The 27,130-nt window shown below is 42.6% G+C and overlaps 1 protein-coding gene across 5 annotated transcripts in view; it reads right to left on the bottom strand.

Moving 5' to 3' along the window:
• The window catches only part of LOC140487047 (semaphorin-4D-like), a 251,700-nt gene that overhangs the window by 113,083 nt on the left and 111,487 nt on the right, over positions 1 to 27,130 (bottom strand). The window lies entirely within an intron of this gene.

Here is a 27,130-nt window from a genome sequence, read left to right on the forward strand (position 1 = left end):
TAGGGTACCTTTGATGTCCAGTACTTCCCAGGAGCGGAGAAACTACACCATGTTCTTCGCAGTCTACAATACATTATCAATGAGAATGGGCACTTCCCTTTGCCTTTAAACAACCACCAAATCTTAAACAGATCACAGCAAACTACCCAGCTTTCAGGACAACATGGACTACAACACCATACAACCCCGCCATGGTAGCCACTGCAAGATGCCTCAGAGTGTCGATATGGATACCACCATTACACATGGGGACACCACCCACCGTGTACACGGCAGGTAATCATGTGACTGGGCCAACGTTGTCTATCTCATACGCTGCAGGCAAGGATGTGCTGAGGCATGGTCCATTGGTGAGACTGAGCAGAGGATAAGACAACGGATGAGTGGACACCGCGCAACAATCACCAGATAGGGATATTCCCTCCCAGTTGTGGATTACTTCAGTGGGACATTCCGCCAAGGATCCTCCAAGATGGAATTCAGGATATGCAACAACATAGGATGGCCGAGTAGAGGCTGATAGCTAAGTTCAGTACCCAAGAGGATGGCCTCAACCAGGACCTTGGGTTCCACACACACACACACACACACACACACTCTCACAGGCTTATACTCCATCACACTCAGTTTACCAAGTTTGCGCACACACTCTCACGCGCACTCACATACAAACATTCATATGCGGTGTGTGATTAATATTAACTTAATATCAATCCATTCAAGCCTATTAACTTGGTCCACCATGTTTTCACTATCAATAAGGTTCCTCTCTCGAGTAAATACTGAAGCAAAGAACTCATTTACGGCCTCCCTGCCTCTTCAGACTCCAGGCACAAGTTCACTCCACTATTCCTGATCGGCCCTACTCTCTCTCTCTCTCTCTCTCTAATTATCCCTCTTATTAGAACATAGAACATTACAGCGCCGACCTGTCATATCAATCTGAAACCCATCAAACCTACACTATTCCATGTACGTCCATATGCTTGTCCAATGACGACTTAAATATACTTAAAGTTGGCGAATCTACTATCGTTGCAGGCAAAGCATTCATACCCTTACTGCTCTGAGTAAAAAAACTACCTCTGACATCTGTCCTATATCGATCACCCCTCAGTTTGAAGCTATGCCCCCTCATGCTCGCCGTCATCATACTTGGAAAAAGGCTCTCCCTGTCCACCCTATCTAACTCTCTGATTATCTTATGTCTCTATTAAGTCACCTTTCAACCTTCTCTCTAACAAAAACAGCCTCCGTTCCCTCAGCCTTTCCTCGTAAGACCTTCCCTCCATACCAGGCAACATCCTAGTAAATCTCCTCTGCACCCTTTCCAAAGCTCTCAACCTTCCTTCTTATAATGCAGTGACCACAACTGTACCCGCTGCTCCAAGTGCAGCCGCACTAGAGTTTTGTACAGCTGTAGCATAACCTCACGTTCCGGAACTCGATCCCTCTGTTAATAAATGCTAAAACACCGTGTGCCTTCTTAACAACTGTCAACCTGGGTGGCAACTTTCAAGGATCTTTCATGGACACAGATCTCTCTGCTCATCTACACGACCAAGAATCCTACCATTAGACCAGTACTTTGCATTCTGGTTACTCCGACCAAAGTGAATCACCTCACACTTGTCCACATTAAACTCCATTTGCCACCTCTCAGTCCAGCTCTCTGTAACCTACTACATCCTTCGGCACTATCCACAACTCCACCAACCTTAGTGTCATCTGCAAATTTACTAACCCACCCTTCTACTCCCTCATCCAGGTAGTTTATAAAAATAACAAGCAGCAGTGGACCCAACACCGACCCTTGCGATACACCACTGGTAACTGGACTCCAGGATGAACATTTCCTATCAACCACCACCCTCTGACTTCTTTCAGCAAGCCAATTACTGATCAAAACTGCTATATCTCCCAAAATCCCATTCCTCCGCATTTTGTACAATAGCCTACTGTGGGAACCTTATCGAATGCCTTGCTGAAATCCATAAACACCATATCAACCGGTTTACTTTCATCTACCTGTTTGGTCACCTCAATAAAGGTTTGTGAGGCACGACCTACCCTTCACAAAACCATGCTGACTATCCCTAATCAAATTATTCTTTTCAAATGATTATAAATCCCATCTCTTATAACCTTTTCCAACACTTTACCAACAACTGAAGTGAGGCTCACTGGTCTATAATTACCAGGATTGTCTCTACTCCCCTTCTTGAACAGGGGAACCACTTTTACTATCCTCCAGTCTTCTGGCACTATTCCTGTAGACAATGACGACTTAAAGATCAATGCCAAAGGCTCAGCAAAATCCTCCCTGGCTTCCCAAAGGATCCTAGGATAAATCCCATCCGGCCAAGGGGACTTATCCATTTTCACACTCTGCAGGATTTCTAATACCTCCTCCTTGTGAACCTCAATTGCCTTTCCCCCAGCTGTAACTCTTGCCCAGTGGTATACACCTAATCCTTTCTATCACTAAAGTAAACATAACAGAATTGTGATCGCTATCACCAAAGTGCTCACCTACTTCCAAATCTAATACCTGGTCGGGCTCATTACCCAGTACCAAATCTAATGTGGCCTCGCCTCTTGTTGGCCTGTCTACATACTGTGTCAGGAAGTCCTCCTGCACACACTGGACAAAAACTGACCCATCTATAGTACTCGTACTATAGTGTTCCCAGTCAATATTTGGAAAGTTGAAGTCCACCATGACAACTACCCTGTCTCTCTCATGGCAGTGCAAATGGCCAATTCTTCCTGCTAAGGCTTTATTGTGACCCCTCCTAGCTCTCCTCAGTCCATTTTTTATACTCTACAGCTTTTACCTAATAGCAGTATAATTTCCCTCTTCCAATTAAATACCTTCCCATACAGTCTGTTCCTATCCCTCTCCATGGCTATGGTAAAGGTGAGGCACTTGTGACCACTGTCAACCAAATGCCGTCCCACCAAGAGATCTGACACCTGGCCCGGCGCGTTGCCTAGCACCAAATCCAAAATGGCCTCCCCTCCAAGTCGGCCTCTTTACATATTGAATCAGGAATCCTTCCTGGACACACCTGACAAAATCACCTCCATCCAGACCATCTACAATAAGGAGGTTCCAATCAATATTGGAGAAGTTGAAGTCACCCATGACAACAAACTGTTACATCTGCACCTTTGCCCCAGTTTAGAAATTTAACTTTTAGACAAGGTCTATCTTTTTCCATAATTAATTTAAACCTAATACAATTCTGGTCACTGGTCCGAAAGGTCTCCCCTATTAAACACCTCAGTCTCTCGCCCTCATTTCCCAAGATAAGATTTGAGTTTTTTTGAGTTTTGCTACTTCTCTAGTAGGTACATCTACTAGAAAGAAATTTCTCGAGAATACACTTAAATTCCTCCCTATCCAAGCTCAACACTATGGCAGTCCCAGTCTATGTTTGGAAAGTTAAAATCCCCTACTATATCCCTATTATTTTTACAATATCTATGATTTCCTTACATATTTGCTCCTCAATTTCCCACTGAATATTGGAGCCCTATAGTACATTCTCATCAAGGTGATCATCCCCTATATCTCAGTTCCACCCATATAACTTCATTTGACTATCCCCAGGAATATCCTCTCAAAGTACAGGCATGAGGTCTTCCCTAATCAAAAACACCACTTCCCCATCTCTCTCGCCTCCCTTTCTATCGCTCCTATAGCATCTGTACTCCAGGACATTGAGCTGCCAGTCCTGTCCCGCCCTCAACCCGTGTTTCTGTAACATCTACGATATCCCAGTTCCATGTTGCCATCCATGTCCTGAGTTCACCTACCTTACCTTACATTGAAATAAATGCAGTTTAATTCATCAATCTGCTTTGTAGAACATATACACTGTTCATTAAAATAACACTGAGCTTCTGGTTACTTGCCACTCAACAGACCACCATGTTCTCTGGATAACATATCTATTGCAAGCCTGCTGCACTCTCAGTGCAAGCTGGAAGAGCAGCACCTCACTTCCCATTTGGGGGCTCCTACAGCCTTAGAACTCAAAATGGACTTAAATAATTTTAGGGACCGAATACCTATGTTCCTTTACCCATTTCTACACCCCTGGCCCTGTTATTATATGGGCTGCTTTCAGCACAATCAACTCATTTTCACCTACAACACCCACTATCAGCTCCTCTTCATCCCTAGCTTACCATTATCCAAGCATCCATTTGTTTACCTCACATTCTGTCCCTCTGGGCTCCATCTCCATCTATTCTCTCTCTGCTTTACTCCAACCCTTATTCACTGTCTTCAGCATATATACACCATCTTTTCCTAGCTACTATTATTTCTAACAAAGGGTCACTAGACTCAAAACAGTGACTCTGTTTTGTATCCAAAAGATACTGTCAGACCTGCTGAGTTTCTCCACCAATTTTGGTTTTTGCTTCAGATTTCCAGCATAAACACTTGGTTTTATTTAACCCATGGAATTAGTGATCATCCTTAGATTTAGCTTTTTTTTAAAAAAAACATTGCAAAAATATACTTCATTTATAAACAAAAAAAGTTGACTGCACCCAAACAAACCAAAGCCATATATTAAGCATACAAGACTATGTTTACATACATTTGAGACAATAGGAGATTGCACTAACTGAACAGACCACCATTGAACTTCATCTTTTTTAACTGTGCCTTGGTGACAGCTGCCCCAAAGTTTTAGTGCATCCCTCAGCACATAATCCTGGGCCTTGGAATGTGCCAGTCTGCAACACTCGGTCAAGATCAATTCCTTGTTCTGGAAGACCAACAAGTTTCGGGCAGACCAAAACTTGTGTCTTTCACCGATTTGATGGTCCTCCAAGCACAGTTGATGCTTGTCTCTGTGGGCATCCAGGGGTACAAACAGTAGAGAACAGAGTCCTGCATCATGGAACTGCTTGGGGTGAATCTCAACTAAAACCACTGCACCTTTCCCCAGACTTCCTATGCAAAGACTCTTTCTAGACAGATGTGTGGCAATCTCAAATCCCACCTCCCTGCAGCTGCTTCAAGACACAAACTCACAGTTAGCAGTCTTCTCACCACCAGCCAAGTGACATCTTGGTGCTTGTTGCAAAGTTCTGGTCATGAGGCATTCTAAATGACTGACAGTCTGCTCAGGGAATCATGCCATAGGATCCACCCTCTCCTTTCCCCACAGGTTCTCAACAATACTACATTCTGACCACTTTCTGATGGACTTGTCGTCAAAGATGTTTTTCTTTGTAAATTTCTCCATGAAGGATAGGTGATATAGAAGGGTCAAACTACTTGGAGAGTGCTGTGGCAACAAGAACACCAGGGACGGGTGAAACCTCCGTGTGTAGTGAGACTTCGTGTTTACACACTCACTGTCTATGCACACCTTCATGCAATCACAGAAAAAGGTTGCCATCATCTTTAGATTTAGCCATCCAACAGAAGGCGTATCGATCACCTAGATCTTGGAGTTGAACTGCTGCTGCCCATCGTGTCACACTCAGAGCAGTACTATCAATGTCATAGTGCGGAGTCCCTGGGCTATGATAGTGGTATGATGTTCAGATCGGTCTGCTGGGGTTGTCCATGAGGGTCCAGATGCTCCACGTGCACTGGACACATTGTAAGGACGCACAGGCACACACCCTATTTCCCTGCCCCACCTTCAAATATTTTAATAGCCTGCGACTGGCTCGTTTGTGAGTTGAAGCAAAGACGGTCTTCCATATTAGTAAGCTCCTTTATTTCAAAAAGTCAATTTCTGCTACAGTATCATGATCCAAAATCTGGGCCAGCCTTTTCCCCATTATATTCTCACCATCTCTGCACCAGTTTTATTAGTTGTTGGTTTAGCTCTTCCTCTCTGCTTCTCTGTTGTTGTCTTAAGAGTCAGAGATGTACATCACAGAAACAGACCCTTCGGTCCAACTTGTCCACGCCGACCAGATATCCCAACCCAAACTAGCCCAGCACCTGGCCCATATCCCTCCAAACCCTTCCTATTCATATACCCATCCAATTGTGTTTTAAATGCTGCAATTGTACTGGCCTCCACCACTTCCTCTGGCAGCTCATTCCATACACTTACCACCCTCTGCGTGAAAAAGGCACCCCTCAGGTCTCTTTTATATCTTTGCCCTCTCGCCCTAAACCTATGCCCTCCAGTTCTGGACTTCCTCACCCCAGGGAAAAGACTTTGCCTATTTATCCTATCCATGCCCCTCAATTTTGTAAACCTCTATAAGGCCACCCCTCAGCTTCCAATGCTCCAGGGAAAACAGCCTCAGCCTATTCAACCTCAAAGATGTAGGTTTGCTCACTTGTCACTTTTGCACAACTTTTTTTAAAATTATTGTAAAGCAGCAGTTTTTGCATGTGTATTTGTGGCAATTTCTAACCCATTTCACACAAAAATTCTAAACAAAATGCAGATCACAATGGACTACTAACAGACTACCCAACAGTAGAATTCCTATTTTGGAAGTGACTCTCTGAAGCTCAACTCTAGACATTACCTGCTCCACACATTATCATACAAGTTATAGAATCATAGTCATACAGCACAGAAACCTACCATTCGGTTCAACCAGTTCATGCTGACCATGATCCCAAACTAATTTAAAAGTCCCTCCCAATCTATTTGACCCCCCGCCCCACCCCATACAACTCTGACATAGTCTGACATGGTCTCTGTCTTCAATTCTGACCTCTTAAACTTCGTAATATTTAATCGCTAACACTGGATCATGATTCAATATTAGACATTTAAAATTAATTAATTGTGTCATTGCAAATTTCTGTTCTCTAAATTTTACTAAGAATCTCCCTCAGAAAAATTTCCAAGTATGTTAAGCAGTGCAGTGACTGATATTATTATAGAGATTCTCTGCAACTATCCAAGTAACAATAATCATATGGTAACTTAAATATTTCATAAATTAAACTAATTTGAGGAAGCTAGTTTTTCAATATTTAACAAATGTTTTCAAAGGTGGTATGGTGTGATGTACATGATATTGTATTTCTTGCAGTCAAGATACATACACATGATGAGCCCACACAATTCACAGCCAGCCTTTTGGAAGGATCATCAAATGCAGAAAAAATGTGAAAGATGATAGTCAAGTGATATTGTACGATGAATTAAAATATTGCCAATACAGTAGATGGGATGTAGGTTAATTTCACTCATATGCAGCACAGATGCAGAAGTCAATTGAAGTAAGTCAGGCACTTACTATAGCGAGTACAATGATGTGTGACACTAAGCTTTAGTGGAAGGCAGGTAGTCAGTGCACCTCCCCACTGTGATGTGATTCAGTTTGCAGTGTTCCAAATTCAATCCTTTACAAACCAGAGAATTGTTGTAATACAGAATGCCATGTGACCATCGCTCCTGCATCAGCTCTCCAAATGAACAATTCACCAGTCATTCCTTCATCATAGAATCACAGAATCCCTACAGTCTGGAAGCAGGCCATTCAGCCCTTCAAGTAGTCAGCACTTCTAAGAGCATCCCTCCTTTACCCCTGTAACTTCATTTCCCATGGTTAATCTGCCTAGCCTGCAAAATCCTGGTCACTACAGGGCAATATAGTAAGGCCAGTTCACCTAATCTGCATATCTTTGTTCTGTGGAAGGAAACTGGAGGCACCCGAAGGAAACCCACGCAGACATGGGGAGAACGTGCAAACTCCACACAGACAATCGCCAGAGACTAGAATCAAACCGGATTTCTGGTGCTGTGGGCAGCAGTGCTAACCACTGAGCCACCATGCCAGCTCTAAAATCCTTCTTCCTAAAACCTTTTCTTCCTTTGAAAATAATTTTATTTCCTGTGAATGCCTTAACTAAATCCACCTCCACCACTCTCTTGGACAGTGGAGTCCCTCAAGCTTAACCACTCGAGTAAAATAGTTTGTTTTGGAGAGTTGCAATAAAGTGACAAAAGATTAAATTCATAAAATACGGTCACAGGATTTACAATTCTGTCAATTTGACTACAAATCTTCAGATAATTGGAGAAAAGATCCATCTAGGCCAGTAATGTGGAGCCTACTTCCAAGTGGAAGTAATGAACAGAGTTTGTCTTTGCACAGGCAGGGAACAAGAACAAATTTGAAAGCATGAGAATGATGAGCCAAATGCCCTGTGCTGTAACTCTTCAAATATTTGCATGCTTAAAAAAAAACACATCTCATGAAGAATATGATGATTGATATTCCCAAAAACATAAGAAATGTGGTGAGAATTTGACAGAAGGGAGAAGCTGTTATTTAAACTGTATTATCTATGGGGGCAGCATCAAGACAATGAAGGGGCACATCTGTTCCAGGATAAACAAATCTCAGTGAATACAGTGGCACTAACCAGCTGTGCAGCTTGAGTAGAGACTTACAACAGAAAAATATCTAGTTACTTGGAATTTGCTCTTGTGGCCAATTTATCTAAACCGTGGTTAGCACTGCTGCCTCAGCGCTAGGGACCCGGGTTCAATTTCAGCCTTGGGCGACTGTCTGTGTGGAATTTCCATTCTCCCAGTGTCTGGATGGGTTTCCTCGGGAGCACCAGTTTCCTCTCTCAATCAAAAGATGTGCAGGTTAGGTAAATTGGCAATGCTAAATTGTCCATAGTGTTCAGGGATGTGTAGGTTAGGTGCATAATGCAGGGGTAAATATCGAGCAATAAGGCAGTGGAATGGGTCTGGGTGGGATACTCATCAGAGGGTCGGTGTGGACTTGTTGGGTCGAATTGCCTGTTTCAACACTGTAAGGAGTCTAATCAATTTCCTTTCTAATCAAGACAAAGATAATCTATTTAAATTGGAATGACTTTACTTTCAAAAGTAACAATTTAACCTTTTTTGGTAATATAAGAAATACCAATCTCCATGGAGAACAACATGAATTGTGACTTTTAAAAAAATAATCCCCCCCAAACAGATTCCTGTACCAGGCACAGAACTTTGTCTTTTGTTCTCAGTTGATTGAAATACCAAGTTTCGTATGTGCTCTTTCTGCCACAGCTGTGTTTCTTTTAACAATGTAAATGGTTGCTTTCAATTTGTTGCCAAGCAGCACTTAAAGATGCTTTCACAGAAAAACACATTGGTATTATGCAAAATGTCTTGAGGTCAAAGGAGAGGACAAGGGAAAGTTCAAGCTAAACTGATAGCCCAAGCCCAGTATGATATAACTGTACACAAATTAGCAATGTGAAGTATTTTTTTCCCTCTCCCAGTGCTTTGTGCACTCTAGAATTCAAAAGCAGGATACATTATTAGCTAAAAAGGCATCATGATCATAAACTCTCAATCACTAATGTAGAGCAGCACGCTTTTATTCCTCACAGGTATTCTTGCAGGTTAAACTTAAAAAGGTTATTTTGCTCATGACTAAAAACTCATGCCTAAAAACTCATAGAACATAGAACATAGAAGAATACAGCGCAGTACAGGCCCTTCAGCCCTCGATGTTGCGCCGATCAAAGCCCACCTAACCTACACTAACCCACTATCCTCCATATACCTATCCAATGCCCGCTTAAATACCCATAAAGAGGGAGAGTCCACTACTGCTACTGGCAGGGCATTCCATGAACTTACGACTCGCTGAGTGAAGAACCTACCCCTAACATCAGTCCTATATCTACCCCCCCTTAATTTAAAGCTATGCCCCCTTGTAATAGCTGACTCCATACGTGGAAAAAGGTTCTCACTGTCAACCCTATCTAACCCCCTAATCATCTTGTACACCTCTATCAAATCACCCCTAAACCTTCTTTTCTCCAATGAAAACAACCCCAAGTGCCTCAGCCTTTCCTCATAGGATTTTCCTACCATACCAGGCAACATCCTGGTAAACTTCCTCTGCACCCGTTCCAGTGCCTCCACATCCTTCCTATAGTATGGCGACCAAAACTGCACACAATATTCCAGATGCGGCCGCACCAGAGTCTTATACAACTGCAGCATGACCTCAGGTCTCCGGAACTCAATTCCTCTACCAATAAAAGCCAGTACGCTATATGCCTTCTTCACTGCACTATTTACCTGGGTGGCAACTTTCAGAGATCTGTGTACATGAACACCAAGATCCCTCTGCTCTTCCACACTACCAAGTATCCGACCATTAGCCCAGTAATCCATCTTTTTATTACTCTTACCAAAGTGAATCACTTCACACTTAGCTACATTGAACTCCATTTGCCACCTTTCTGCCCAGCTCTACAGCTTCTCTATATCCCGCTGTAACCTGCCACATCCTTCCTCACTGTCTACAACTCCTCCGACTTTCGTATCATCCGCAAACTTGCTCACCCAACCTTCTAACCCTTCCTCCAGGTCATTTATAAAAATGACAAACAGCAATGGTCCCAAAACAGATCCTTGCGGAACACCGCTAGTGACGGCACTCCAAGATGAACCTTTGCCATCAACTACTACCCTCTGTCTTCTTCCAGAGAGCCAACTCCAAATCCAAACCTCCAACTCACCCTCTATGCCATATCTCTGTATTTTCTGCAGTAGCCTACCATGGGGGACCTTATCAAACGCCTTACTAAAATCCATATATACCACATCTACCGCTTTCCCCTCATCTACCTCCTTAGTCACCTTCTCAAAGAATTCAATAAGGTTTGTGAGGCACGACCTGCCCTTCACAAAACCATGCTGACTATCCTTGATCACATCATTCTTATCCAGATGTGCATAAATCCTATCCCTTACAATTCTCTCTAAGACTTTGCCCACAACAGAAGGGAGACTCACTGGCCTATAGTTACTAGGATTATCCCTACTCCCCTTCTTGAACAAGGGAACCACGTTTGCTAGCCTCCAGTCCTCTGGCACTACTCCTGTCGACAAAGAGGACACAAAAATCAAGGCCAATGGCTCTGCAATCTCCTCCCTTGCTTCCCAGAGAATCCTAGGATAAATGCCATCAGGCCCAGGGGACTTATCTATTTTCACCCTTGCCAGAATTTCCAACACCTCTTCTCTACATATCTCAAAGCCATCCATTCTACTTATTCGTGCCTCAGTATTCATATCGACAACAATGTCCTGTTCCTGAGTGAATACTGACGAAAAGTATTCATTCAGCGCCTCCCCAATCTCTTCAGCCTCCACACGCAACTTCCCATTACTATCCTTGATTGGACCTATTCCTTCCCTAGTCATTCTTTTATTCCTAACATACCTATAGAAAGCCTTAGGGTTTTCCCTAATCCTACCAACTAAGGACCTTTCATGTCCCCTCCTTGCTGCTCTTAGCTCTCTCTTCAGGTCCTTCCGGGCTACCTTATAACTCTCAATTGCCCCTATTGAACCTTCACGCCTCATCTTTACAAAGGCCGCCCTCTTCCATTTAACAAGGGATTCCAACTCCTTATTAAACCACGGCTCCCTCACACGACCCTTTCCTCCCTGCCTGATAGGTACGTACTTATCAAGGACACTCAATAGTTGCTCCTTGAACAAGTTCCACATATCAATTACGCTCTTACCTTGGAATCTACTTTTCCAATCCACACATCCTAAGTCATGCCTCAACGCATCATAATTTCCCTGCCCCCAGCTATAACTCTTGCCCTGTAGTACACACTTATCCCTCTCCATCACTAGAGTAAAAATCACCGAATTGTGGTCACTGTCCTCAAAGTGCTCACCTACCTCTAGTTCTAATACCTGGCCTGGTTCGTTACCCAGAACCAAATCCAGTATGGCCTCACCTCTTGTTGGCTTATCTACATATTGTGTCAGGAAACTCTCCTGCACACATTGCACAAACACTGACCCATCTAACGAACTTGAGTTATAGCTTTCCCAATCAATATCAGGAAAGTTAAAGTCTCCCATAACAATCACCCTATTACTGTCACTCTTCTCCTGAATCATCTTCGCAATCCTTTCTTCAACGATTCTAGGACTATTAGGAGGCCTGTAAAAGACTCCTAACAGGGTGACCTCACCTCTCCTATTCCTAACCTCAACCCAAACTACCTCAGATGGCAAATCTTCGTCCATCTTCCTTTCCACCGCTGTAATACTATCTTTGACAAGCAAAGCCACACCCCCCCCTCTTTTGCCCCCACCTCTGACCCTACTAAAACATTTAAACCCTGGAACCTGCAACAGCCAATCCTGTCCCTGATCTAGCCATGTCTCCGTAATAGCCACAACATCGAAGTCCCAGGTACCAACCCACGCTGCAAGTTCACCTACCTTATTTCGTATACTTCTGGCATTAAAGTATACACACTTCAAGCCACTCTTCTGTTTACAGGCACCCTCCTTTAAGATTGATGCCATATTCCTAACCTCCCTACACTCCAGGTCCTGCACCCTAAAGCTACAGTCTGGGTTCCCATGCCCCTGCAGAGTTAGTTTAAACCCCCCCAAGAGCACAAGCAAACCTCCCCCCAAGGATACTGGTGCCCCTCAGGTTCAGGTGCAGACCATCCTGTTTATAGAGGACCCACCTTCCCCAGAAAGAACCCCAGTTATCCAAGTACCGAAATCCCTCCCTCCTGCACCATCCCTGTAGCCACGCATTTAACTCTTCTCTCTCCCTATTCCTCAACTCTCTATCACGTGGCACGGGTAACAAACCAGAGACAACAACTCTGTTCGTTCATGCCAACACACAAAAATATTCTGTTTGTCCTCAATGTTGTAGGAGGAGTTTATTGTGAACAAATTGACAGTGTGTTTCCTACATTTGAAACGTTGCCACTGTTGCATTAAGACTGCCACTGATGTAACATCCTTTGAAATATTCAAAAGATGCTATATAAAGAAATGTTAGACTCTTCAGTAGTCTGGATCCGTTCTTTTCTTATACTTACGACTAAAACTGACTGTCTTAAATGGAATATAAAGCAACACAACAATATTTTCACAGCACCTTTTAAGGGAGTTTAACACATTAAATTCTGGTTGTGGAATATCTGGATACAACAAGGGGTGGGATAGGCAGGAACCTCATTGAAATTTTTAAAACTTATTTGGCTGTGCACTTGGTGTATCACAACCTATAAGGTATATATCAAAAACTAGAAAATACAAGTCAGGCTGACTTTACTTCACAAGCATAGGGAACCAAATAGCTTCTGTGTACAGTTTAGCTCAGGACCCTTGAAGTTGCACACAGTTGACTGAGGCCTTGATGTCAAGAGCTGTCACTCTCCTCACCTTTGGAGTTCAGCACTTTTGTGCATGTTCGAACCAAGGCTGTATTGAATTCAGGAGCTGAGTAGCTCTGGTAGAACCCAAATTGGGCATCACTGAGCAGGTTATTGCTGAGCAGGTGCTGCTTGATAGTGCGTTGATGACACCTTGTGGGCGGCACGGTGGCACAGTGGTTAGCACTGCTGCCTCACAGCGCCTGAGACCCGGGTTCAATTCCTGCCTCAGGCAACTGTCTGTGTGGAGTTTGCACGTTCTCCCAGTGTCTGCGTGGGTTTCCTCCGGGTGCTCCGGTTTCCTCCCACAGTCCAAAAGATGTGCAGATCAGGTGAATTGGCCATGCTAAATTGCCCATAGTGTTAGGTAAGGGGTAAATGTAGGGGTATGGGGGGGGGGGGTTGCGCTTCGGCGGGTCGGTGTGGACTTGTTGGGCCGAAGGGCCTGTTTCCACACTAAGTAATCTAATCTAAAACCTTCCATCATATGATCTTCTTCAACAAGTTGTTAATAAATATTCTGAATAGTTGAAACATGATTTCTCTTTTACAAAACCGTGCTTGATTGCACTGTGATTTTCTAAATGTCCTACTACTAGTAGTACTTTAGTAATTAATTCTGGCATTTTTCCCAATGACAATGCTTATATCCCTGAATAAAGTTATTCTCTAAGTTACTTAATTCAACAACTTTTGAGGCAGTTTTTTTTTCAAAAGCTATTTACAGTTTTAGTCCACTGAGTCATTAATGTTGAAGAAAAAATGAATTATTTTTTTTAAACTTATGAAGTTAGTTGAACCATTTTAATTGCAACACCTCAAGAAAGTAGGTGTCTTGACAATGCTTTTCTTACCATTTAAGATCTTGAACAGTAGCTTAGTTTTCTTGCCTTGAAAGCAAACATCACTGCACTCTGTTTGGATGAACTCAGTTGACCCACTAACACATAGCTATTGGAAACAGTTAGCCTGCCAAGAATTCCCTCTGTGACAGGGCACAAACCTACCTCATTACGCTCAATGTGCATTCACGACACACTTATGGTTCAGAGTCCTCTCACATTTAAATAGTATTTAGAATTCCTAGAGCTCAAATCATTGATAAACATATTCACAGGGACATGTTGAGTAAATGCAAGGAAAGGAATTCTTGATCTGCTTGTGAATAAACAAAAAGAATTTCTATATAATATAATATTAAATTATGAGACTAAGATGGTGGTCAATTTGAAGGTGAAGCAACTTCATTTCGCACTCGGTACCAAATGGGAATAACAAGAAAAAGTAAAGATTAAACCAAAAAAACTATTAAAAATGATAAAACCTTGGCAATTTATAAAGATCAAAATTCCAAGATATGTTTTGAAAATATTGTAAATGAATTAAATGACAAATAAAAGCTTAAAAAGGAATTAATTGTTCTCATATTTCTTTGGGTTCCTTTCAATCACATAAAATGGTCTTGTAAACAGTAAACACTGCAAACTACAGGTTTTGTACTGCTGTTTTCATCTCCTGTAAATTAAGCTTTATGATTTTTTTAAGAATGTTCTAGTGTTTCATTTACAGCCAGGGATGAACAGAAGCTCTAGCTCTAAAATTATCCTACTATAACTGACAGAGGAATAATATACAAATTGATTTTGCACAAATCTAGAGAAAACCAGGACATTAATGCATTTAATGCAAACTAAGTGTAAGGCACACCAATCAGAATAACACTGCCAAATTGATCCAGACCAGAAAATCTGCTATGCCAACAGCAATTGGTGTCTCTACGGATTCATACTGTCAGTCAGTGAACATGTAGGGTCAGAGGTAACCAACCCTTTCTGTGGTTTGCATCAATCCTGGGAAGATCACCAATATGAATATCACTAGGAATTACTGGGAAGGGAGGACAACCAGCTAACAGGAAACACATGGAAACATTAACAAAAACAAGACAATGCTGATAGCAGGAGTTAAAACAGTTTGCTAAACAATTTCTTAAAGTAATGACAAGTCAAAATTAAATGCTTGGAGGATCTATAAGTAATAATGCTTTCATTTACACTGTAAAGGTTAATCAAAACATGTAAAGTTTCCTTTCAATAATTCTAATTGAGCTCCACTTTATTGTAAACCCGCAGAAAACTGGAGCGTGGGTCAGAAATAAATGAACAGATAACACGATGTCATAATGAATAAAGAAAAAACGGTGAAATCATTCTAAACTGGCAAATCATCCCAACAAATTCAGATTTTTAAAAACCTAAGTTGCTTCTGTAATTAAAGAAAACAAAGTTTGGAAGCACTGAGCTCGATCAGAAAATTGCAAGAAACACCCAGCATGATGGAATTATATAATGAAAATGTCACTTCCAGTTTTGCAAAATTTAAAATTAAAATACTAGCACAAGCATTGAATCAATGCTTTATACAGCACAGAAAGAGACTCCTCAGGCCATTGTCTCATCAACTATCTGTCGATTCTAATTCAATTTTCCAGACTTGGCCCTCAGCATTGTATAGGTAAAAACAATGACTGCAGATGCTGGAAAGCAGATTCTGGATTAGTGGTGCTGGAAGACCACAGCAGTTCAGGCAGGTCCACGCCCCCCTACAACCCACCCTCCCATCCTGGCACCTTCCCCTGCCATCGCAGGAACTGCAAAACCTGCGCCCACACCTCCTCCCTCACCTCTATCCAAGGCCCTAAAGGACCCTTCCACAGCCAAAGTTTTACCTGCACATCCACTAATATCATTTATTGTATCCGTTGCTCCCGATGCGGTCTCCTCTACATTGGGGAGACTGGGCGCCTCCTAGCAGAGCGCTTTAGGGAACATCTCCGGGACACTCGCACCAATCAACCATACCGCCCTGTGGCCCAACATTTCAACTCCTCCTCCCACTCTGCCGAGGACATGGAGGTCCTGGGTCTCCTTCACCACCACTCCCTTACCACCAGACGCCTGGAGGAAGAACACCTAATCTTCCGCCTCGGAACACTTCAACCCCAGGGCATCAATGTGGACTTCAACAGTTTCCTCATTTCCCCTTCCCCCACCTCACCCTAGTTCCAAACTTCCAGCTCAGCACTGTCCCCATTACCTGTCCAACCTGCCTATCTTCTTTTCCATCTATCCACTCCACCCTCCCCCACCAACCTCTCACCTTCATCCCCTCCCCCACTCACCTATTGTACTCTGTGCTACTTTCTCCCCACCCCCACCCTCCTCTAGCTTATCTCTCCACCCTTTAGGCTCTCTGCCTTTATTCCTGATGAAGGGCTTTTGCCCGAAACGTCGATTTTACTGCTCCTCGGATGCTGCCTGAACTGCTGTGCTCTTCCAGCACCACTAATCCAGAACCTCAGCATTGTATGTTATGGCATTTAAAGTGCTCCTCTAAATAATTCTTAAAAGTTTTGAGGGCCTCACTCTTCTACCACTCCTTTAGGCAGCGAGTTCCAGATACACATGACACACCAGGTGGGAAAAAAAATTCCTCAAATCACTTCTAAACCTCCTCCTCCTTACCATAAATTCTGTCCCTTGGTCATTAACCCGTCTACAAAGCAGGAAGTTTTCTCCCTATGTCTGTGTCTATTCTCCTGATTAGATTTAGATTAAATTAGATTCCCTACAGTATGGAAACACTCCCTTCAGCCCAACAAGTTCACACCGACCCTCTGAAGACTAACCCACCTAGACCCATTCCCCTACCCTATATTTGCCCCTGACTAATGCACCTAACACTATGGACAATTAAGCATGGCCAATTCACCTGAGGGAACCGGAGCACCAGGAAGAAACTCACACAGACACTGGGAGAATGTGCAAACTCCACACAGATAGTCACCTGAGGTGGGAAGTGAGCTCGGGTCCCTGGTGCTGTGAGACAGCAGTGCTAACCACTGAGCCACCGTGCTGCCCTCAATCAATGCCCCTCAGAATGTTGTACACTTGAATCGATCAGAATCCTCCTCAGCCTTCTCCACTCTAAAGAAAACCAGCCCACCCGATCTCATCTCTTTTCATAGCCAAATTGCTCCAGCACAGGCAATAACCTGGTGAAATCTCTTCTGCACCCTCTCAAGTGCATGTACATTCTTCCTATAGGGTGATGACCAAAATTCCACACAGGACTCCACTATGGAGTGAACGAACATTATATAAAACTCCATCACAATCTTGTTGCTCATGTATTCAATGCCTTCACTAATAACAGCAAATATTGCAGCTGCCATCTTAACTATCTCACCTACAAGTCCTGTTGAATTCAATAATCTACAGACATGCATACCATGATCCCTCTGATCTTCTCCTTACTTGGGTCCTACCATTCAATGTGTATTCCCTTGCCTTGTTAGTTCTTTCAAAATGCATCACCTTAGACTTTTCAGGATTAAATTCTATTTTGCCTTTGTTCAGCTCATCTGACCAACCTGTAAATATTGTATATATTGCACCACAGTCTAAGGTTTTCTTACTTGTTATTTACCACACCACGATTTTCAGGTCATTGGTGAACTTATTGATCATACCTCCTTCTTTCACATCATAGAGTCATACAGCACAGAAACAGACCCACCCAATCGATGCAGACTATAATCCCAAACTAAACTGGTCCCTCCTGCAAAAATTTCTTATCCATGTACTTACTGAAATGTCTTTTAGACAGACATTGTAACTGTACCCACATTCACCACTTCCACTGGAAGCTCATTCCACACACGAACCACTCTTGGCGGGAAGAATATGCCCCTCATGTCTTTTCTAAAATCTTTCTCCTCTCACCTCAAAAATATGCTCCTCAGTTTTTAAATGCCCTACCCTAGGGAAGACACCTGCCATTTACCTTATCTGTGCACCTCATGATTTTATAAACTTCTTTAAGTTCATCCCTCAACTTCCTATGCTCCAGTTAAAAACGTCCCAGTCTATCCAGCCTCTCCTTACAACTCAAACAATCCAGTCCTAGAAACATCCTGGTAATTTTTCTCTGAACTCTCTCCAATTTTATAATATCCTTCCTATAACAGGGTGACCAGAACTGGACACAGTACACCAGAACAGGCCTCACCAATATCCTGTACAACCTCAACATAACGTCCCAACTCCTACACTCAAGGGCCTGAGCAATGAAGGCAAGTGTGCTAAATGTCGTAACCACCCTAGAAGTGATGCAAACTTCAAAAATTATGTACCTGAGCCCCTCCGTCTCTCTGTTCTACAACACTACCCAAGGCCCTACTTTTCATTGTACAACCTTGCCCTTGTTTGTTTTATTAAAATGCAATCCCTCGCATTTATCAAAATTAAACTCCATCTGCCACTGCTCAGCCCATTGATTCAATTGATCAAGATCTCTTCATAAATTGTTAATAAACTTCTTCACTATCCACTACATCACCAATCTTTGTTCCATCCGCAAACTTCCTGACCATGCCTTCTACATTCTAATCTCAACGAGAAACAAAATTGGACCTAGCACCCAAGTCATGTGAAACACCATTAGTCACAGGCCTCCATTCGAAAAAACAATCCTCCATCATCACTGTCTCCTGCTGTTAAGCCCATTTTGTATCCAACTGGCAAGTTCACCCAAAATCCCATATGATCTAACTTTGCTAAATTAGTCTACAATGCGGAACTTTGTCAAAAGCATAACTAAAGTCCAAGTAAACAATGTCTACCACTCTGCCCTCAATCTTCTTGGTTACTTCCTCAAAAGAAATTTTACTTGACCCGAAACGTCAACTTTGATTTGTTTCTGCAGATGCTGCCAGACCTGCTGAACCTTTTCAGAATGTTTGGTTTTTGTTTTAAATTATGACATATTGGTAAGTGTGGATATAAAAGAGGGATCTAGAGGTCTTTCTACACCAGTCAATAAAAGGTGAACAGGCAGGTATAGCAAGCTGGTATAGCTGTTTGATTAGATTAGATTCCCTACAGTACGGAAACATGCTCTTTGGGCCAACAAGTTCACACCGACCCTCAGAGTAACCCACCCAGACCCATTCCCCCTACCATACATTTACCCCTGACTAATGCACGTAATATGTTCTATGTTCTATGTAACATTATGGGCAATTTAGCATGGCCAATTCACCTGACCTGCACATCTTTTGAAATCATGGAAGGAAACCAGAACACCCAGAGGAAATCCATGCAGACACAGGGAGAATGTGCAAACTCCACACAGTCAGTCACCCAAAGTGGGAACTGAACCTGGATCCCTGACACTGTGAGGCAGTAGTGCTAACCACCGAGCCACCGTGCTGCACCAAACATGTTATGGGGAATCTTTAATTTTCCAAATATTGACTGGAAATACTATAGTTTTAATACTTTAGATGGGTCAGTTTTTGTCTAATGAGTGCAGGATGGTTTCCCGACAGTATATAGACAAGCCAACAAGGGGCGAGGCCACATCGTACTTGTTTCTGGATAATGAACAAGACCAGATGAGCACTTTGGTGATAGTGACCACAATTGGGTTATGTTTACTTCAGCAGTGGAAAGGGATAGGTATATACTGCAGGGCAAGTGTTATGGCTGGGTGAAAGGCAGTTATGATGCAATTAGGCAAGATCTGGATGTAGGTTTGCTTGCTGAGCTGGAAGGTTCGTTTTCATGAAACCAAACCTTCCAGCTCAGTGAGCAAACCTCCATCCAGAACCTCAACCGGAGTTACAAATCTTCTGAAAACTCATTAGCCAAATTTAGGATGCATAGGATGGGGAAGGAAACTACAGGGGATGGGCACAATTGAAATGTAGAGCTTATTCAAGGAACAGCTACTGCGTGTAATTGATAAGTATATACCGGTCAGGCAGGGGGAAAAGTGGTCAAGTGAGGGAGCAGTGGTTTACGAAAGAAGTTAAATCTCTTGTCAAGAGGAAGGCAGCGGCTTATGTTAGGATAAGACGAGAAGGCTCAGTTACAGCGCTTGAGGTTAGCCAGGAAAGACCTAAAAAGAGAGCTAGGAAGAGCCAGGAGGGGACAAGAGAAGTCATTGGCAGATAGGATCAAGGAAAACCCTAAAGCTTTTTATAGGTATATCAGAAATAAAACAATAACTGGAGTAGGATTAGGAGCAATCAATGATAATAGTGGGAAGTTGTGCGTGGAGTCTGAGGAGATAGGGGAAGCGCTAAACGAACATTTTTTGTCCTTATTCACACAGGAAAAAGACGAGCTGTTGAAGAGAATACTGAGATACAGGCTACTAGACGAGATGGGATTGAGGTTCATAAGGAGGAGTTGTTAGCAATTCTGGAAAGTGTGAAAATAGATAAGCCTCCTGGGCCGGATGGGATTTATCCTAGGACTCTCTGGGAAGCCAGGGAGGAGATTGCCGAGCCTTTGGCTTTGATTTTTATGTCATCATTGCGTACAAGAATAGTGCCAGAAGACTGAAGGGTAGCAAAAGTTGTTCCCTTGTTTAAGGAGGGGAGTAGAGACAACCCTGGTTATTATAGATCAGTGAGCCCTACTTTGGTTGTGCATAAAGTATTGGAAAAGGTTATAGAAGATGGGATTTATAATTATCTAGAGAAAAATATGTTGATTAGGGATAGTCAACATGCTTTTGTGAAGGGTAGATCATGCCTCACAAACCTGACTTCTTTCAGCTGGTGAGCAACAGGTGGATAAGGGTAAACCCACTGATGTGGTGTATATGGACTTCGGTATGGTGTTTGATAAGGTTCCCATCAATAGGCTATTGAATAATATATGGAGGCATGGGGTGGAGGGTGATTTAGCAGCTTGGTTCAGAAATTGCCTAGTGAAAGAAGACAGAGGGTGGTGGCTGATGGGAAATGTTCACCCTAGAGCTCAGTTACTAGTGGTGTACTGCAAGGATCTGTTTTGGGGTCACTGCTGTTTATCATTTATAAAAGTGACCTGGATGAGGGCGTAGAAGGATGGGTTAGTCAATTTGCGGATGACACTAAGGTCAGTAGAGTTATGGATAGTGCTAAAGGATATTGCAGGTTACAGATGGACAGAGATAAGCTGCAGAGCTGAGCTGAGAGGTGGCAAATAAAGTTTAATGAGGAAAAGAGAGAGGCAATTCACTTTGGAAGGAGTAACAGTAATAAAAAGAGTACTGGGCTAATGGTAAGCTTCTTGGTAGTGTAGAAGAGCAGACAGATCTCTGTGTCCATCTACGTAGGTTCCTGAAAGTTGCCACCTAAGTTGATAAAAGTTGTTAAGAAGGCATACAGTGTGTTAGCTTTTATCAGTGGAGGGAATGTGTTTCAGAGCTATGAGGTCATTGCTGCAGCTGTGCAAAACTCTGATGCGGCTGCACTTGGAGTATTGCGTACAGTTTTGGTCATTGCATGATAGGAAGGATGTGGAAGCTTTGGAAAGGGTGCTGAGGAGATTTAGTAGGATGTTGCCTGGTATGGATGGAAGGTCTTATGAGAAAAGGCAGAGGGATTTGAGGCTGTTTTCGTTAAAGAAAAGAAGGTTGAGAGGTGACTTAATTGAGTCATATAAGATAATCAGAGGGTTAGATAGGGTGGATAGCGAGAACCTTTTTCCTTGGATGGTGATGGTTAGTAAGAGGGGAACATAACTTTATATTGAGGGGTGATAGATATTAGGACAGATGTCACAGGTAGCTTCTTTACTCAGAGTAGAAGGGCGTGGAACGGCTGCAGATCTGTAGTAGATTCACCAACTTTAAGGGCATTTAAATGGTTATTGAATAAACATATGGATAAAAATAGGATAGTGTTTGATCCTGGGTGCCCAGAACATTATTGAAGTCTCTAGATTATTAGTCTAGTGAGAATACCACTCGACCATCATCTCCCTATGAGGTGCACATGAAAAAATATGTCTTCTCTTAGAGGTTAGTCAATCTGTGGGATTTGCGACCACAGAAGAGAGTGGAGACCGGGTCACTGAGTATATTCAAGAGTGAAACAGATAATTCTTTGAATAATTAAAAGGCACCAAAGGGTATGGAAAGAAAGTAGGAATGCGCTGTTACAATACAATCATACTGAATGACGTAGCAGGCTGAAGGACAAAATATTCTAATGGATCCGTACCGATCCTTCTACGGGCATCCTACCCAGACCCACTACTGCAACACTAAACCTATTCCTGTAACCCTGCATTCACTAGGATTAATCCATCTAGTCGCACATCCCTTGACACTATGGGGCTTTTAGCATGGCCATCCATCTAATCTACATGTAACGTTTGGATTGTGGTAGGAAACCAGGGTACTTGGTGAAAACCCACGCAGAGATACAGAAAATGTACAAATCCAACATAGACAGTCACCCAAGGCTGGAACTGAACCTGGGTCCCTGGGAGGCAGCTTTGCTAACCACTGAGCTACTGTGCTGCCAAAATGCCTATTCCTAGTTTCTATATTTAGACAAAATGTAATACAATACAATACAATACAATACAGCACAGGAACAGGCTCTTCTAACCATAAAGTCTGCATCGATTTCTAATCCTTATTTTGATCTACCAGTTATTGCCATGCATGGCTTCGATCTCCGTTCGCCACCCATTCATGAGTCTATCAAGATGTGCCTTGCTTCCACAAACTCCATTGGCAGTGTATTCCAGGTATTCACCATTCTCGGTATGAAACATTTTTCCTGCACTTCTCTCGTATACTTTTCCCCCTCTCACCTTAAACCTGTGTTCTCTTGTAGTTAAACTGTCCACTCTGGGGAAAAAACACTTCTGAGTATCAACCTTAACTATGCCTCTCAATTTTGAAGACCTCTATCAGGTCACCCCTTAGCCTGTCTTTTCAGTGAAAACAAATCAGAGTTTATCCAACTTCTCCTCATAACTAAAACCTTCCAGACCAGACAATATCCTGGTAAAACTTCCCTGCATTCTCTCCAAAGAATCCATGTCCTTCTGGTAGTTTGGTGACCAGAAGTGTATGCAACATTCCAAATGTGATCTAACTAAAGTTTTGTACGGCCATTACAATTTCCCAGCTTTTAGATTCGATGCCCCTGCCGATGAAGGCAAATGTGCTGGATGCCTTCTTGACCACCTTATCCACTGGTGTTACAACTTTCAGAGATCTGGGTACCCATACACCATGATCCCTCTGTATATCAATGCTCCTAAGGATTCTGCCATTTCTTGTATAATTCACACTTGAATTTTAACTTCTAAAATGCATTACCTCATATTTGTTTGGATTAAACTCGATCTGCCATTTCTCTGCCTAATCTGCAATCTATCCATATCCCTCTGTATCCTTTGACAACCCCATCCTCCAATCTGCAACTCCACCAATTTTGGCATCATCTGCAAACTTACTAATCAGACCACCTGCATTTTCCTGCAAATTATTTGTGTACATTACAAACAACAAAGGTCCCAGCAGTGATCCCTGCAGAACATGGCTAGTTACTGATCTCCATTCCGAAAAGCACCCTTTCACCACTACTCTCTATGACCAGCCAGCTTTGTATTCATCCAGCCAGCTCACCCCGGATCTCATGAGACTTCACCTTTTGTACCAGGCTGCTATGAGGTACCTTATCAAATGCTTACCAAAGTCCATGTAGACAATATCCACTGCCCTTCCCTCATCAATCATTCTTATCACTTCCTCAAAAACCTCAAACAAATTAGTGAGATGTGATGACCTTCTCTGCACAAATCCATGCTGCCTATTGCTAACAAGTCTATTAGCTAATGAGAGACTTAAGCGCAAAGGTCCATTCCAGCACATCTCTACAGACATTAAGAGAGATTAAGACTAAAGATTGTGAAAACAGAACACTTATACTGGATTAACAGCACAGAATCCTTAGTCTCAGTCCCTCTCTGTACCAGTCTTACACTCTGACCCCAGACTGACAAAGACACTCCTTACCTCAAAGAGACGATTGTGTTTCCTTCTTAGTATCCTCACTCATGACTGGCACATGGTGCTGGAGGTGCCATTACAAAACAATTATTGGAAGTACATGGGAATCAGCCATGATCAATTCATAGCGGGGCCAGAGGCTTATTCCTGGTTGACATATTTATAACTTTTCAGCACAGAATAGTTACAGTGGAAGATGCTCTAGCCCAGCAGCTCTTAAAATTGACCTGAAATTTTAAAGGCTGCCAAAAGGGAAGTGGCATGAACAACAAAAAAAATTCCATTCTGTTATACTAAAATAAAAGTCTGAGAGGGGAAATGCCCTTGACAAGCCTCATTGTATTAAACATAGCTCATTCGCACATAGTCCCAGTGCTACAAGCTAGTGAGGGTACAAACAGGAGGATAGAGCAGATAAATGTCTTGCTGAGGAGCTGATGCATGGGAGAAGGGTTCACATTTTTGGATCAATGGAATATCTTCTAGGGTAGAAGTGACCTATACAAGAAGGATGGATTGCACTTGAATTGGAAGGTTACCTCAGATTACAATAGGATCTTAATCAGATGGGCTAATGGGCTGAAGAGTGACAAATGGAGTTTAATTTAGATAAATGCAAGGTGTAGCATTTTGGAAAAACAAATCAGAGCAGGACTTATACACTTAATGGTAAGGTGCTGGGCAGTGCTGCTGAACAAAAAGACACCTTGGAGTGCAGGCTCATAGCTCCATGAAAGTAGAGTCATAGGTAGATAGGATAGTGAAGAAGGGGCTTGATATGCTTTCCTTTATTGATAAAAGTATTGAGTAAAGGAGTTGGGAAGGAGAAAGTAAGGATTGCAGATGGAGATCAGAGTCGAGAGTGTGGTGCTGGAAAAGCACAGGAATCTGATGAAGGGCTTATGCCTGAAACATCGATTCTCCTGCCCCTCAGATGCTGCCCGACCTGCTGTGCTTATCCAGTACCACAGTCTCGACTATAGGAGTTGGGAAGTTATGTTTGGATGGCTGTACAGGATGTTGGTTAGGCCACTTTTGGAATATTGCATGCAATTCTGGTTTCCTTCCTATCGGATGTTGTGGAACTTGAAAGGGTTCAGAAAAGATTTACAAGCATGTTGCCAGGGTTGGAGGATTTGAGCTATAGGGAAAGGTTGAATAAACTGGGGCTGTTTTCCTTGGCGTGTCGCAGGCTGAGGGGGTGACCTTATAGGAGGTTTATAAAATCATGAGGGAAATGGATAGGGTAAATAGATGGTCAGTCTTTTCTTTGGGGTGGGGGAGTCTAGAACTAGAGGGTATAGGTTTAGGGTTAGAGGGGAAAAGTTATAAAAAGGGACCTAAGGGGCAATTTATACACACAGAGGATGGTGTGTGTATGGAATGAGCTGCCAGAGGAAGTGGTGGAGGCTAGTACAATTGCAACATTTAAAAAGGTATCTGGATGAGTATACCAATAGGAAGGGTTTAGATTAGATTAAATTACATTACATTACAGTGTGGAAACAGGCCCTTCGGCCCAACAAGTCCACACCGACCCACCGAAGCGCAACCTAACACTACAGGCAATTTAGCATGGCCAATTCACCTGACCTGCACATCTTTGGACTGTGGGAGGAAACCGGAGCACCCGGAGGAAATCCACGCAGACACGAGGAGAACGTGCAAACTCCACACAGTCAGTCGCCTGAGGCAGGAATTGAACCCGGGTCTCAGACGCTGTGAGGCAGCAGTGCTAACCACTGTGCCACCGTGCCAATTGCATGGCAAATGGGTCTAGATTAGGTTGGGATATCTGGTCGACATGGACAAGTGGACTGAAGGGTCTATTTCTGTACTGTACATCCCTATGACTCTAATGGGAAGAATGTCTCTACGTTAATGCTACGTTAAGATAGGATACATGCACCTCTAAGGCTAAGGAAATTTGGCATGCCAACAATGACTCTTATCAATTTTTATAGATGCATCAAAGAAAACATCCCTTCTGAATGCATCACAGCTTCATATGGCAAATGCTCTGCACAAGACCACAATAAATTAGAGTTGTGAACACAGCCTAGTCCATCATGAAATCCAGCCTTCCTTTTGCTTACTCAGTTTATAATTCCCCACTGCCTTGGGAAACCGGCCAACCCAGGTATACGCTCTTTCACCTTCTTCCAGTGGGCAGAAGATACAAAAGCTTGAAAACATACCAACAGATTGAAGAACAGCTTCTTCCCCGATATCAAACTTATGAATGGACCTCTCATATACTAGAGTTGATCTTTCTCTGCACTTTCTCTGTAGCTGTAACACTATATCCTGCATTCTATTACCCTGCTGTATTTATATAAGATCTGATTTGTAATATTTGTAGGCAATACAATACTTTTTACTGTATCTCAGTACACGTGACAATGATAAATCAGATCTCAATTCAGTCTGAATAAACATGGACGCTCAGCAGAAAACCATCCCTAAAATGACACCAATTTGAATTTTTTAATAGTTATTTTTGTATAGGCACTGGCAAGACTGGCATTTATTGCCCATGCAAGTTGCCGTTGAACAGAATGGCTTTCTATGCCATTTCCAAGAACAATCAATAACCACGTCGTTTAGAGTCTGGAATCATATGTAGGCCTGACAAGAATAGCTGGTTTCCTGTCACGTTAAAAGAATCAGATTTTTTTTTAAAACAATGGATATCCGGTTTTCATTAACTAATTTTTACTTCTAGTCCAGTGAGATTAACTTCTGCCATAGAGGCAGGCTATAAGAAACTACAGAGGGAAATGGAAAAATAAATGGTGCACAAATATGATAGATCATTTTCTAAGGTTGAAGCTGAGGTACATTCTCAGCTTATGGATAGGTAATATCTGATTTAGCAACATTCGATAGCAACTCTGGGTGCTGGAGATAGGAAGAACATCATTTCCCAGCACTAGATCCCAGCACTGTTCTTAACTAGATTAGAGTAAGAATTAAGAATTGAGAGAATAAGTTCACTTCACTTTGAAGGAGAATGTAAAGAAAGGCAAGAATGGGAAGAAAGTCATTTAGTTCATCAAAATTCAT

Source organism: Chiloscyllium punctatum, chromosome 2, assembly GCF_047496795.1.
Source record: "Chiloscyllium punctatum isolate Juve2018m chromosome 2, sChiPun1.3, whole genome shotgun sequence".
NCBI lineage: Eukaryota > Metazoa > Chordata > Chondrichthyes > Orectolobiformes > Hemiscylliidae > Chiloscyllium > Chiloscyllium punctatum.